This window comes from Tachypleus tridentatus, chromosome 6 (assembly GCF_004210375.1).
Source record: "Tachypleus tridentatus isolate NWPU-2018 chromosome 6, ASM421037v1, whole genome shotgun sequence".
Taxonomy (NCBI): domain Eukaryota; kingdom Metazoa; phylum Arthropoda; class Merostomata; order Xiphosura; family Limulidae; genus Tachypleus; species Tachypleus tridentatus.
In genome coordinates, this window is record NC_134830.1 from 138,495,457 (window position 1) to 138,510,258 (window position 14,802).

The window sequence follows — 14,802 nt, forward strand, 5'->3', positions numbered from 1 at the left end:
TCACTCTTGGACGTTATAGATAATTACTATCTGATGTCATATAGAACCACCTTCGGGTGTCATAAGAAACCGTTTTAGGGCATCATAAAGAATTATTCTCGGCTTTTATATACAACCACATTCGGGTTATGCAGGAAACGTTAAAACATGACTTAATGTGTGTAAAAATGTTTATAATAAAACGTAACGTCTTTGTATCCGCCATTAGTAACTGTAAGACTCTTGTACAGATTTTTATGTATATATCATAAGATATTATTTCTACGTATTTCTAAACCAACCATACCACATGACTTAAATGTTTGTGTCTTTACCTTCGGGTACAACGTGTATGCGTTTATAAATCAACCATACCGTGTGACTCGTGTGTTTATGTATGTGGTTTATAATATGGGTTTAAATATTTTTATCCATATAAAAATTTATATATGTTCTTTCTTTCATTACATATTACTTATTTTAAACGTTATTTGACATCCAATTGTAATTCTCTTTCTCAAATTAATATATAAATATATATATCTACATTTCGTGCTCAAATATATTACCTTTCTACCAGAAAACGACAGGAAAAAAAGAAATTCACATTTGTAAATATGATGAAGAAAGTCACCTAGCGGTAGCTGAGTGAAAAATTAAATAAATATTTTTTTGTAGAACACACTGCAGTCCTGAGAGCTCTATTGGCATAAAATTGGGTTTATTTAGGTGTAAAACTGAGTATAAACGTAGCTTTCTTTCTTTAAATGCTTATTGGTTTATTGGAAGGACACTCAGCAGTTTTGTTAAATCACCAAACAAAGAAAAACAATATCCAAAATCATACAAAATGTTCACTTATTTGAACAAAGTAATAAAATTCGTAAGTAAACTTTTCTGCAACTGACAGCATGATTGATACCAGTTGATTTAAGACATGAAACAAAAAGCAAAAGAAAACACAAAAACAATCATTGATCAGGCACCTACACCTACGCCACCTATATTTCTTGAGTCATGTGACAATAAAAATTATTAAAAAAAAAGGGAAGAATGTTAAATTTCTTAGTTTTAGAGCAAAGCCACACTGCAGATACTGATACCTGGGTTTTAGGCTTACCACTGTTCCACTGGAGGACATGTTAATAAGGAGGGGGAGAGAAGAAGAGAATGAGAGTATTTATTTGGAATATTCTCAACGATTTTTTTTCTCAATTCAGGAACTACAAACATATCGCGTTTGTCAGTGGACATTATATTTAAATAACTTCTTTAACCACATCAAGTTCCTAGGGTTAACCTTCACCACTTCTCAAAAAAGGTAGAAATCTTAACGAATACCAGTACTAGAATCAATTATCTAAGACGCGCCCGTGGCAACAATGAAGACAAAAATTATTATCACTATTTATAGCAGACCACTACTTCTATATGACAACGCAATAACATCTAACATGTCAGATAAATAATATAACAGAATACTGTGTTTGTAATTCGGCACAAAGATACATAAAGGGTTATCTGTGTTCTGCTCACTACAGGTATCGAAACGTGGTTTCTAGTATTGTAAGTTCGCAGACATATCGCTGTGTAACTACTTACTTTAAAGCACTTAAAATAGCCTATTAATGTACAACCCTTCTGAATACATTCACTCACTGGCATAACTCCATCTGAAAAGTTTGGTTTGTTTTGAATTTTGCGCAAAGCTACACGAGGGCTGTCTACGCTAGTCCTAATTTTGCAGTGTAAGACTAAAGGAAAGACAGCTAGTCATCACCACCCACCGCCAATTCTTGGGCTACTCTTTTACCAACGAATAGTGGGATTGACCGTCACATTATAACGCCCCCACGGCTGAAAGGGCGAGCATGTTTGGCACGACGGGGATGCGAACCCGCGACCCTTAGATTACGAGTCGCACGCACTAACACGCTTGGCTATGCCGGGCCCAGCAGGTACCAAATGTAGACTTGTTCTCAAGTAAACAAAGATGTAATCTTCTTGAGCCCCTATAAACAATTACCATCATTTCGCAGGCCTTTATAAATAAATGTCATTTATCAACAAGTAAAAAAAAACGATGAATTTAAAAACATTTAAATAAGGATCCTATAAGGATTTTGATTCCCCCAAATGTAATTCTAAGTAACAGCATGGAACCAAAATATGGAGTTATAGATTGGGTAACAATGTTTACAGTAACTCCAACCATGTTTCCTTAGTTTTTTGTGATTTATATTTGCAGAGTTTTCAATTCTTGTTTTTTTTTTTTGTTTGTCTTATTTTCTGGCTTTTCTATATGCTCAACAATGGGCAAAACAAAGCTAGTGACTAGCTGATATGGTTCATGACGATATACTGTAGTCATTGACTAATTGATCGCATTAGTTTGAGACGTAAAATGTTGAGCTGGAGATTTGAGAGTATAGTGAGCATTTATATACTCTTCAAAACAAGAAACGCAAAAGGGATATTTTTGTTATTTTAAAGAGAAATATATGTAATAACATTACAAACTCAGAGTGAGCATTTATATACTCTTCAAAACAAGAAACGCAAAAGGGATATTTTTGTTATTTTAAAGAGAAATATATGTAATAACATTACAAGCTCAGAGTATGTGATGTTACACGTGTTAAGGCACTGATTGCCAGACCAAAATGACAATAAAAGTTGTGCACTTTGAAAACGGAGGAAAACATCGGATTTTTCGCCAAAACGTATGCGCGTCCAATAAATTTGTTTGAGAGATCTGCATGTTCTGCAAGTACAACATGTGCAAAATCCCTATAAAAGTGACGGGTTCTCGATTTCCATAGCTCAGTGTTAAGCCACCGACACGCAATACAGTTACGCCAAGACTGACTGAAGCACAACGCAACAACGCCATTGGTTGCTTGGAAGCAGGCGAATCTCGATCAGATGTTGCCAGAGCTGTGAATGTCCACCCAAGCACCATCACAAGGCTATGGAATCGTCACCAACAACATGGATCAACTCGTGACCGTCCACGATCTGGCAGACCTCGTGTGACCACGCCCGCACAAGATCGCAACATCCGGTTATGTCACCTTCGGGATAGGACCACCACTGCGACGTCTACTACCTCAACCATACCAGGGCTGCGTAGGATTTCCGATTAGACCGTACGCAACCGTCTACGAGATTCTTAGGCCCCATGTGCAACCCATCATGGTGAATGTCAACGACGTTTTTCAACATGACAACGCCCGTCCTCACACAGCCCGACTCACCACTGTCTTCTTGAGACACCACAACATCAACGTTCTTCCCTGGCCCTCCAGATCACCAGATTTAAACCCCATCGAACATCTTTGGGACGAGTTGGACCGACGTCTGTGACGGCGACAACCTCAACCACATACTCTACCTCAGCTTGCAGCAGCTTTGCAGGCTGAGTGGACAGCCATTCAACAGGATGTGATTCGTCATCCCATCGCTTCCATGGGCAGGAGATGCCAAGCAGTTATTGATGCTCACGGAGAGCATACTCGTTATTGACGTTGAGTGACGTTAAACTTCACCTAGTGAGCGTGGACTTCGCCTTTGCAGACTTTGGATGCTCAGCAGTGAATGTGCAAAGTTTCACAAATGTCATACAGAACTACCCGGAATAAACTTGTTAACAATTTGTCTCATATTTTGCCTTTTGCGTTTCTTTTTTGAAGAGTATAGTTTCTGTGTAACTAAATCATATATATATATATATATATACAATGCATGGCAATCAGCAGATATACGACTAGACTACTAAGTGTGTATAAAATTACATTGAATATATACATATTTGACACAGCGGTATGTTTATAAACTTAAAATGATAGAAATCTGGTTGTTGTGCGCGTGGTGGGCACACCATAGACAGCCCACAATCTGCATGTTACAATCACCCAATTGTCGTCTATTATTGGATTATAATTTCTGTTTTATCTTGTACTCAAGCTTTTTAAAGGAACGTCAGTTGTATGTGAGATAGCTAAGTTTAAGGGTTAGTGATAACATCGTTTACACTAGAATTATGAGTTTTTTTTAAATTTATGTAAAATATAGAAAAAACAAATAGACTTTTCAATGCTCTACGACCTTCGAAATACCTTATTAAGTATTCTTTACAAGGTTTGGGTGCAATATACGAAGCCATTTTTGTTATAGGCTGACAAGACAAGAAGAAGAATACTTACAAACGGGCCATTTTGAATGAATTTTCTTTTCCTTGTAAATCTAACATGCGTATTTTTTGTGCATTTTTATATATGTACAGTCTTAGCAGTCAATAGTAATTGCATTGAATTGTTGTTTAAACTGAATCTTTACTATTTAAGGCACTTTTTTGCCCGAACGTTCTATTACATTTTTGTGAATTTCTTGCGATCCATATTATGAACTACCATTACAGTTCGTGATGACAGTTGTACTCTCTAAAAGTTTTCACGCGGCTATATAACAATAGAGTGTGCGCAAGATGTCCTCAAATTGTGTTTGGTAAAATATGTAGATTAGTTACAAATCTTTATGGATTCCATACAGAATAACCATAGAGTCACGTCGTGTGTACTGCTTAGGTTTCCTGGGATGGACGTGATGTCACATTTTCAGTAAGCTCGGTCGTTAGCACCTTTAGTGTATTACGACAATCTTCATTTACCACAGTCCTTGACGTCGGTTGGCTGACAAAATTGTCACAGATTCAATTACGACGACATTTTGAGATAAGCTCAAATATTCTACTCAACAGACACATTTGGATCTGAAGAGCTGGAACCCTCCGCCGACAGCGCGATCTTTCTGTTGACCTTGAAATTCAACTCGGATAACAGTCTTACTGTTCCAGTAATAGCATCGGTAACACGTATGTCTACACAGCACGTTAGTTCGTTTTGAATTTCATGCAAAGCTACACGAGGGCCATCTGCACTAGCCGTCCCTAATTTTGTAGTGTAAGACTAGAGAGAAAGCAGGTAGTCATCACCACCCACCGCCAACTCTTGGGCTACTCTTTTACCAATGAATAGTGGGATTGACCGTAACATTATAACGCCACCGCGGCTGAAAGGGCGAGTATGACGGTGATTTGAACCCGCGACCCTCAGATTACGAGTCGAGTGCCTCGACCACCTGGCCATGACGGGCCCACCTGCTGGGACAGCGGTAAGTCTTCAATTTACAAAGCTAAACTTAGTGTTCGATTCCCCTCGGTGGATATAGCAGATAGCCCGATGTGGTTTTGCTATAAAAAAACACTTGTTTAGCGGAGAAATCTGTAAAAAAAAATTCTTCATCTTAGGTTTGTTAACAATACTGTCATTTTAGGCGTTTATAAGCACATTCTTTAATACTGAACAATATCTTATGCAGTACAATAGAATATACTTTAATGTAATATTTTATACGCATATACAGTATGAACATTGTTAGTTTTATACGTAATTTATGTTTGTTTGGTTGGTTTTGAATTTCGCACAAAGCTACTCGAGGGCTATCTATGCTAGCCGTCCCTAATTTAGCAGTGTAAGACTAGAGGGAAGGCAGCTAGTCATCACCACCCACCGCCAACTCTTGGGCTACTCTTTTACCAACGAATAGTGGGATTGACCGTAACATTATAACGCCCCCATGGCTGGGAGGGCGAGCATGTTCGGCGTGATGGGGATGCGAACCCGCGACCCTCAGATTACGAGTCGCACGCCTTAACACGCTTGGCCATGCCGGGCCTACGTAATTTCTCTTGCGTAAAATGATTTAACTTCAACAAAGCTCGAGCGGATAGGCGACTTTTTAATTAGGTAACACTGATTTACTACACAATCAATGTTTTGTTTCTCCCCTTCATCTCTTCCTATAAATTAATTAACGGTCCCTATGGACTATCACATTAGTGAGTGGGTATTTGCCATCTGTTCTACATTTTCCAGACACAGCCCAATGAAATGATTCATTCTAAGAAATCTAGCCAACCTTCAAACAGCCACCCCTCCAGAAACCAATAGTACTTACCGTTCGAGAGTCCTCATCATTTATTTTACTTTACTTGACCATAAAGTGAAACAGACAAGCCGACCTCAAGGGAACGTTAGAACAAATGTTTCGTTTATAACTGTTGAGTAGTTGGTTAGGAGAAACGAAACCCAGGAAGTTAATGAAGCTATTTATATGCAGTTTGTGTCCCCAGGGAAAACACTTAGGTTTGCGTTCGAGCTATCTCATTGTAAGACTAAAAAACAACAACAACAACGTTACCTGAATTAGATTTATTCTTATCGGGTTTCACCTTCTTCTTTCTTCACTGCTAATAGATAGATAAATAGAATATTACGAAAATATTTTATCTGTTTGCGCCTTAATTAATAACTCATTTCATTAGAATTTTAATGATCCGTGATTGGTACGTTTTACATCACGTGTACTTCAATTATATGTTGTATAAAACAGTCCCTTTGAATGGGTATTTAAATTCTATGAAAAACATTCGCTTCACTGAGTGACAAGTTTGTGCCGTCTTGTCAGCTGTTCGTTTTAACACTTTGCCACGTACACGTCCCCCGCTGGTGCAGCAGTAAGTATATGGTTTCATAAAACTAAATTCAGGGTTCGATTCCCTTCGATGGACCTCGCAGATAGCCTTGGCTTTGCTATACGAAAACACAAACATGCTACGTACATAATTGAATTGTTGGTTCTTTACAGAACTAGAAATAGGTAGGAAAACACTGGCGCCATCTTCTTGATGACGAGAAATACATTTGAAATAAAAATGTATCTCAAAACCTGAAGATGACCTTGAAAGGTCGAAACATTGTTCTCTCCTTATCAATAAAGTGTTAATACTCATACCAACAGGCCCGCCATGGCCAGGTGGTCAAGGCACTCGACTCGTAATCGCGAGTTCGAATCCCCGTCACACCAAACATGCTCACTCTTTCAGCCGTGGGTGTGTTATAATGTTCGGTCAATCCCACTATTCGTTGGTAAAAGAGTAAGTAGCCCAAGAGTTAGCGGTGGGTGCTGATGACTAGTTACCTTCCCTCTAGTTCTATACTGCAAAATTAGAGACAGCTAGCGCGAAATTCAAAACAAACCCATACCATTCGTTCTGAGATATGCTATCGCCATCTCTTAACAATTTTGTAAACACGTCGAATAAGAAGAACAATAATTCATATTAATCATAAGAACTTTACTAATTAACAGCTTTTATAAGTCGATGATAAGAAATTTCACTCACTTCGAAATTAAGTGAAGATAATTGTCTGAAGTAATCTTTATTCAAATACATCCACCGATATACTCTTTCATTTTAGAAGAATGATAGTGTTTATTTGTTATAAATTATAGCGTATTAATTGAGATTAGCCATCCCAATAGATCAGCAGTAAGCTTGAGAACTTATAACGCTAAAAAATATGGGTTTGATACCTGCTGTGGATATAATGTAGATAATTCACTGTGTAGTCTTGCACTTGAAACAAATAAACATATAACCTAATCGCAGGGCCTACTGATAATTATAGTTCTAAGTTTTGACAGTGCCTCATCAGTTTATAAATGTTTATCAAGGCTTTGAAACCCATCTTCTTATAGTTCTATTCGAGGAAAAGAAAGTCTGTACTATTGAACATGGTTTTACGATGAAATGATTTCTTATCTTTTTTGGTGTTGTACGTCCATAAAATTATCACTGCCATTAACTTTGAGGCTCAATACTTGCTGTGGACATAATGTAGATAGTTCACTGTGTACGTAATATAATTACATGACCTACTGACACAACAGATAGCCCAATATGGCTTTTGATTCAATGAGCAAATAACCTTGTTGTAATGTAAAGACGTTTTTGTATTAGAAGTTAGGCTACAAGAAAACGTAGCTGTAGCAAACTTTCATTGATGGAATAAATACAATTGATTTTATTTTATTGATTGTAGTTGGTATTATTATAAAAACGTCAAAGATATATTTGTAGATTACCACTAAAGTTCGTTATTTAATTATGAGCAGTCTTATAAGATTATTACATGTAGCAACTCACATTTCGTCTATTTGTAAATAACGAAACTACGAAAAAGCTTGTAAATCGACTTGCAGCTTCAATTTCTTATAATTTTAACACATAAAGTATTTTTTTTCTCTTAAAGGTGAACTAGAAAAATCGTGGCTATTTACCTTGTTGTCATCTATATTTGTAATGATTCAATTTAGTACGGAATTTAGTGTTTACAAGAGAGCACGTGACTCTAAAATCGAAAAGTTTCATTGAATATGGAGAAACAAAGGTGTGATATAAGTACAGGAAAAAGTATATCAGTGAGGATGGGTTGGTTGACTCAGTTCAGTAACAGAAAAGTTATTGAGTGTTAATAATGAGAGTTATTGCGTTTATTTTGTATTCACTTACTCGGTATTTATGTGTTTATTTATCTATCAAACTTAGTTGATTAGGCGTACGTACAATTAGTCTCAGAAGTAATGCTAAAACGTTGTATTAGAAGTTAGGCCTACAAGAAAACGTAGCTGCAGCAAACTTTTACTGATGGAATGAATAAAATTGATTTTGTTTTACTGATTGTACTTGGTATTACTTTTATCAAATAATAATAACAATAAAAACTTCAACGATACATTACAATACTGGCGACAAAAGCAGGATTATTTTGGTAATAATAAAATAGATGACAACTCTATTTCAAAGCGAGATAGAAACTATTAGACGTGATGAGGGCCCGGCATGGCCAAGTGTGTTAAGGCGTGCGACTCGTAATCCGAGGGTCGCGGGTTCGAATTCCCATCGCACCAAACATGCTCGCCCTTTCAGCCGTGGGGGCGTTATAATGTGACGGTCAATCCCACTATTCGTTGATAAAAGAGTTGCTCAAGAGTTGGCGGTGGGTGATGATGACTAGCTGCCTTCCCTCTAATCTTACACTGCTAAATTAGGGACGGCTAGCGCATATAGCCCTTGCGTAGCTTTGCGCGAAATTAAAAACAAACAAACAAACAAACTATTTGATGACGTGATGAAACAGGTAAAAGAAGGGAAAGAAGAAAATTATCTAAATATGACAAAAAAAAAAAGAAAATTAAAGGAAGATTACAAATAAATTTATAAAAAAAGTAGAATAAAAACAAAAAATGTAAATTAGAATAACGAGAGAAAAAGAAGAAAAACTAGAAAACGGAGAGAGGAATTTCAGAAAAGAGTTAAATAGTTTGTTTGTTTGTTTTGGAATTTCGCGCAAAGCTACACGAGGGCTATCTGCGCTAGCCGTCCCTATTTTAGCAGTGGAAGACTAGAGGGAAAGCAGCTAGTGATCACCACCCACCGCTAACACTTGGGCTACTCTTTTACCAACGAATACTGGAATTGACCGTCATACTATAACGCCCCCACAGCTGAAAGGGTGAGCATGTTTGGTGCGATGGGAATTCGAACCCGCGACCCTCGGATTACGAGTCGAGCGCCTTAACCTTTCTTGCCATGCCGGACCTGAAAAGAGTTAAAAGAAAGTGACGTAATTTTTACAGAATAATTGAAAACAAAAATAATATGTTTCCAGACAAGATCACTGAAGGTGTGGGAGACGTACAGAGGATTACAACACAAGGTACAAAAAGTACAGAAAGATACTAACTAATCATAGAAAGGCAGTAATGACGAGGTTGAAGAAGTACAAAAATAGCTCATTGTAGTAAAAAAAAGATCAGTGACGAAATCAAGTATCTGAAAAAAATTAATAATTGTAAAAATTAAACCAGCCACAACTCTTTTTTGTATCTGACCAATAATTCTAACCTAAAACACCATTTACTGCAAAATACGAGATAGATTCTACTTGGCCTACACTTACTGTCTTTATTGTTGGTCCTTCTGTTATTGAAGGGCTTTCCTGGATTACTCAAATCATGTTGCTATCAAATCTGGTATAACAAGTTAGTTGAATAATTCAGCAACGCTGCCTGATTGAGAAACCAATAGACTACGACTGAAAGGTAACATATCGTACTCAGTTAGAAATACTTTCCAAAGTGAACAGACTGAAGAGTGAACAATAAGCTATTCATCTTGCTGTCTATTTAAAAGACTTGATTTAACAACATTACGTAACCTTCCAGTTAAGAGCTATAACAACAATCAACAATTGGTAGTTGTCTTATCCAACAGATTCAGAATAAAATATTAAGAGCCAAGTTTCATGACATATGATGGCGGAAGGATTTGTTTGTTTGTTTGTTTTGAATTTCGCACAAAGCTACTCGAGGGCTATCTGTGTTAGCCGTCCCTAATTTTGTAGTGTAAGACTAGAGGGAGGGCAGCTAGTCATCACCACCCACCGCCAACTCTTGAACTACTCTTTTACCAACGAATAGTGGGATTGACCGTCACATTATACGCCCCCACGGCTGGGAGGGCGAGCATGTTTGGCGCGACTCGGGCGCGAACCCGCGACCCTCAGATTACGAAGCACACGCCTTAACGCGCTAGGCCATGCCGGGCCTGGCGGAAGGAAGAGACAGTTTAACGTGGATATAATTTGGAAAGTCTTTCCCAGTTACATTACCTGAATGGTCCACATGAAATATTGGATTTATTGGCACGTGAGCAAATTATAGATGTCATAATAAACAAGAGTCTAAGAATTATGTTCACGGGTTTAAAGGAAGCTGTCAATTAGAAACGAAACTTAAGTCCTTTAAATTCATCTATAAATAATTAATGGCAAAAACTATAAGTTATGGAATCGTTAACTGATTAGAATTAAAACATCAGTTCCCTCTGATAATAGTCTAGAAAAACTTAAAGGATTAATTAGAGAACTAGTTACATAGAAGTATGGAAATAAACCTTAAGACAGTAGATGTTTCAAGGGTAAAGTGAAAGAAAATATTGGTAGGAATTATATTTAAAAGCCTCTATGGAATAAAAACATAGTACAAAGAATGTCTGTAAAGCAGACTGTAATTAATGGGAAAAACACCTTCATTACAGCTAAGACTGTGCGGAATTAGGAACTTTTACTCAGTTTTCTTCCTCACTTATAAGTGCTGTATGATAAGAACTGTGGATGTCTTGCAGCTAACCAATGCCAGAGATTACGCACGTTAGTCATGAAATATCAAGATATCGTCTCCAGTGGACTTCATGACTTAGTTCTAACAAATAAAATATTTCATAAGATTAGTTCTCAAGATGCAGCCTCAATACATCAGTTACCTAGACGACTAGCACTGCATAAAAAGTTGAGACTTTCAAGCAAAGAGAATCAATAGAGGAACGAGGAATGCTGTAACAGAGTGCTAGTCCTTGGGAATCACTTATTGTACTTGTGAAAAAGACTAATGATAGATCCAATAAATTTTGTGTGGACTACCAATAAATGAAGTTACAAAGAAAGATGACTATCTACTGTCATGGACTGGCTCCGCTTTGGATATTGTCTATCTGGATTAAAGTGGTTTTCAACATTAGATATTAAAAGTGGATGTTCTTAAGTGCAAGACGACGATACAAGCAGAGAGAAGGCATAATTTACTGCAGAAAATTAGTTGTAAAAAATTATTATGTTACCATTTAGAATTATATATTAAATGATTGCTCCATTTCAATGACTAATGGAGTGTGCTCTCTCTGAACTACCCTGGAACGCCATACTAATGTATTTGGATTATATAATTGCACATTTGAAAACTTTTAAGAAGTGTTATAATAGGCTATAGAAATTTTGGATCAGTTGAAGAAAGAGAACATTATGTTGAATCCCAAGAAATATGAATTATTCCATCAACAGATAAAGTTTTTGATACACAAAAGCAAAATAGGAAGTTAACAAAATGAAGAAAGAATTAACTTTAACTCCTGTATTACCATGCTAAATTCTCGAAGATGCACTCATAAAACAGATGTTAGTGATTTTTGCAATTGGAGCACTATTACTGTAAGCAAAAAACGTGGTTAAATACTATGGTAGGGTAATGAATGAGAGGTACTGTACCACTTGAAAAGAACAACTTAGTGTAATTTGAGCTTTAAATTATTACCACCGTATATGGACCCAAATTTACACCCCAGATGGATTACGCAACATTGTAATGGCTAGTAAAGTTTTAGAAACAAGAATACCAGATAGAAATATGGCTCCATAAACTTTAGGAATAAAACTTTAACATCATATATCATCCTGGATGGAGTCATGGAAATGTTGTCAAAATATGGAAGTACTAAATAGTAAAGACAACCAACCTAAAGTACAAAAGTACAGTTCAAGATGGAACCTCCACAGATGTTGATGAAGAACTAATGTGGTTTAATACTCAAATGAAAGATGCTGAGGTAGAAAATATGAGTTTGAAACCAATTACTCAGTGGATTTATAATAATGCAGATACACCTTTATGGCAAACAGCCATTTCTTAGAACCAAAAGATAAAGATATACTGTGCACAGCAGCTTTCATTATACCTACAACAGATCTTGTTATATTGGAATTTGGAAGACACCAGTGGACAAAAACAACGATTACAGTTGGTACTTTAACAGTCTCTGCATTCTGTAACACTTCATCATCTCCACAATTTTATAGTTGCTGAACGTTTGGGTATCAATAAGACACTGAAGAGAGTAAGAATTTATTTTAATACCCATACCAGTCATCTTGATATACGTAGGATAAGACAGCATTTCCATCGGATTGGATGCTGGTGTCTATAGATAATTAGTGTAAATTATGCGAACTGAGAGAAAAAAAAGAGCAAGAGTAGCTACAGCAATGTTTTGTTGAAATACCATTTGAGATTATTACTTTTGATGTGCTTGGTCCTCTACTCAGAATAGCACTAGGCTGCCTTGCCACGTATCTAGAAGAATATGCTGTTCTTAATCAGGTCAGAATCTCTAGCAAAGAAATTCGTCAACAAATTTGTTTCCAGATTTAGAGTGTCTATGGAATTTCACTCAAATCAAGGACAAAATTTTGAATTGGTTGTGTTTAAAAAAATATACCAGATGATTGGAACAATAAAGACCAAGACAACGGCCCTTCATATACTTTTGGCCACATGGTAGACATGTACACTTTTAAATTAATTGGCCATTCATGATGGTGGACATCAGAACACGCCAGATCAAAATCTTCTACTGGTACACTGGCACTTGTGAGTTGTTGAACAACAAGACATGAAGATATTCAAACAATACAGCATTATCATTGATGTTTGAGAAATAACTTATAGTGTCTTTGGTCCTTCTGTACTCATATCCAGAGAACAGTAACTCAGCAGCTTCTGACAGAGAAAATGTAGAGATACTAAGGAACATGACTTAAATCATATAGAGATAAAATGAAATATATCTATAATGTTAATACTGATGAGATTGGATTTCATCAAGGTAATGTGATACAGCTGTTCAGTCCAACCACACGAAACAACAAACTTCAAAGTTAAGCATATACTAAGAAAAACCACATATTGTGCTAAAAAGAATCAATGATGTGGTTTACATTATTCAGAAGAACAGATGGTACAAGCCAAAGGCCATCAGCCATGATTATTATTAGAAGTCAACCTGTTAAAGAACTCAGGGTCCCCGTCGAGACCATTTCCATAAAATCATCAAAGACAGAGCCGTCATTGGATTCGCCAGACCACCTACTCTGGGAGAACTCAACTAGTAACAGGACAGCATATGATGATAAGGGACAAGATATTATCCCGTTTGTATACCAGAATCCTCAGAGAAAAAATGAAAATGACATGGTAAACGGACAGTTTAGTTAAAAAGAATTCACAGTACGGATGGGTTGATTGACTCGTTTAGTTGTCAGAAAAGGTTTTCAGTGTTAGTAGTGAGAGTTAATACGTTTACTTTGCTGTTTATAATTCAGTTTCTCAGCGACATATTTGTTTGTTTATTGATCAAAGCTAAGTAAATTAGGCATACGTGAAATTAGTATCGAAATTTCTATTAAAACGTTGTATTTAAACTTGGCTTATAAGAGAATGTTGCTGTATCAAAACTTTATTGAAGAAATAAATTAATTTATTATCATTACGTGGATGGACTTGGAGTTAATTATTTCTACCAAGTGACCCAAAAACACTCCTAGAGATAGAAAACACTAGAACAATATAAATTATACTTTTTTTGCTGCTATTAATTTTGTCATCTGAAGTTTAATGCTTCCTTTAATAAAATTAATTATGATTGAAATAAAAGTATTGACTGACAATAAAAGCTATAATTATTTAAAAAATGACTCAACAATATGAAACAAAAGACGGTTCGGTTTTTTTAAGATCAAACACGGAACTGCCAAAACATAGCCTTTTTGTACTAAACTTCTTAAATATGAATTAAAAAAAATATATATACATGTATAGCTCAAATGTTAAATTTTTACTCTTTCTAATACCTATATAAATACTTTTAAGCAGGCCTGGCATGGCCAAGCGCGTAAGGCGTGCGACTCGTAATCCGAGGATCGCGGGTTCGCGCCCGTGTCGCGCTAAACATGCTCGCCCTCCCAGCCGTGGGGGCGTATAATGTGACGGTCAATCCCACTATTAGTTGGTAAAAGAGTAGCCCAAGAGTTGGCGGTGGGTGGTGATGACTAGCTGCCTTCCCTCTAGTCTTACACTGCTAAATTAGGGACGGCTAGCACAGATATCCCTCGAGTAGCTTTGTGCAAAATTCCAAAACAAACAAACAAACAAACTTTTAACTAAATTATAGTTAGCGCCACTTTCTTCGAAATTTATTGTTATTGACATATGAAGACATTGCATGTTTTAAAAATGTTTAGTGAGACC